At 41.1% G+C, this 2015-nt stretch overlaps 1 pseudogene; it reads left to right on the forward strand.

Moving 5' to 3' along the window:
* Positions 1 to 106: 106 nt before the first annotated feature.
* Positions 107 to 1060, forward strand: LOC104993521 (annotated as a pseudogene).
* Positions 1061 to 2015: the final 955 nt, after the last annotated feature.

A 2015-nucleotide genomic window follows, 5' to 3' on the forward strand; every position in this document is an offset into this window, starting at 1 on the left:
TGGATCACAAAATTAAATGTAAAAATGAAAATTATTAAAAATTAGGAGAAAATATTCAGGATCAATGAGTAGGCAAAGAGCTCTTAGACTGACAACAAAAGCATGATTCAAAAAAGAAAAAAAATGGCTCTTCCGCCGCCATTTTAAATCCAGCTCCATACAACGCTCCGCCGCCGCCGCCGCCGCTGCTGCTGCGACTCGGTCTGCGCGCCAGCACCTTCCGGCCGACCACTCCACTGCTATGGAAGACATGAACGAGTTCGCCGAGGGATCCAAGATCAACGTGAGCAAGAACCAGCAGGATGACGGTAAAATGTTTATTGGAGGCTTGAGCTGGGATACAAGCAAGAAAGATCTGACTGAATATTTGTCTTGATTTGGGGAAGTTGTGGACTGCACGATTAAAACAGATCCTGTTACTGGAACATCACGAGGATTTGGATTTGTGCTTTTCAAGGATGCTGCTAGTGTTGATAAGGTTTTGGAACTGAAAGAACACAAACTGGATGGCAAATTGATAGACTCTAAAAGGGCCAAAGCTTTAAAGGGGAAGGAACCCCCAAAAAAGGTTTTCGTGGGTGGATTGAGCCCAGATACTTCGGAGGAACAAATTAAAGAATATTTTGGAGCCTGTGGAGAGATTGAAAATATTGAAATTCCTATGGATACAAAAACAAATGAAAGAAGAGGATTTTGCTTTGTTACATATACAGATGAGGAGCCAGTATAGAAATTGTTAGAAAGCAGATACCATCAAATTGGTTCTGGGAAGTGTGAAATCAAAGTTGCACAACCCAAAGAGGTATATAGACAGCAACAGCAGCAACAAAAGGGAGGAAGAGGTGCAGCAGCTGGTGGGCGAGGTGGTACTAGGGGTCGAGGCCGAGGCCAACAGAGCACTTAGGGCAAGGCATCCCGAGGGGGTGGCAATCACCAAAACAATTACCAGCCGTATTAAAGGGGACACTGCAGAAAACAGGAAGAGATTGCTAAAGTAACCATCTTGCAGGAGGACATTGAAGATTGGTCTTCTGTTGATCTAAGATGATTATTTTGTAAAAGACTTTCTAGTGTACAAGACACAATTTGTGTCCAACTGTATATAGCCGCCAATTAGTTTTCTTTGTTTTTACTTTGTCTTTTGCTATCTGTGTTATGACTCTGTGGATTTGTGTTTATACAGACTTTATTTGTATGATTACATGTTAAACCTCAAATAAATGCTTCCTTACGTGAAAAAAAAAAAGAAAAAAAATGATAAACTGGACCTCATCAAAATTAAAAACTTTTGCTCTGTGAAAGACCCTGTAAGGAGGATATGAAGACAAGCAATAGAGTGGGAGAAAATATTTTGAAACTACACACCTAAAACAGATTAGTAGTTTGGATATATTTTAAAACCATCAAAATTTAGAAAAGCAAACAAAATAGACAAGACATCAAGAGACTTCATCAAAGATGATCTACAGATGACAAACACACAAAAAGATGTTCAACATCAGTCATTACTGAAATGCAAATTAAGGGCACAATGAGCCATCAATACATGTCTGTTACTAAAATAAAATATAGTCACAATACCAAATGCTGGCAAGGATGTAGAGAAACTGGGTCTCTCCTACATTGGTGGTAGGACTATACCATGGTACAGTCTTTGAAAAAGAGTTTGGCAGTTTCTTTAAAAAATTAAGCAAGTGACCTGTGAAAGTGAAAGTAGTTCAGTCACGTCCGACTCTTTGCAACCCCATGGACTATACAATCCATGGATTTCTCCAGGCCAGAATACTGGAGTGGGCAGCCATTTCCTTCTCCAAGGGATCATCCCAACCCAGGGATCGAACCCAGGTCTCCTGTATTGCAGATGGATTCTTTATCAACTGAGCCACAAGGGAAGCCCCAAAATACTGGAGTGGGTAGCCTATGCCTTCTCCAGAGGATCTTCCCAACCCAGGAATCGAACCAGGGTCTCCTGCATTGCAGGCGGATTCTTTACCAACTGAGCTATCAGGGAACTA

This window comes from Bison bison, unplaced genomic scaffold (genome assembly GCF_000754665.1).
Source record: "Bison bison bison isolate TAMUID 2011002044 unplaced genomic scaffold, Bison_UMD1.0 scf7180017849255, whole genome shotgun sequence".
Classification (NCBI taxonomy): domain Eukaryota; kingdom Metazoa; phylum Chordata; class Mammalia; order Artiodactyla; family Bovidae; genus Bison; species Bison bison.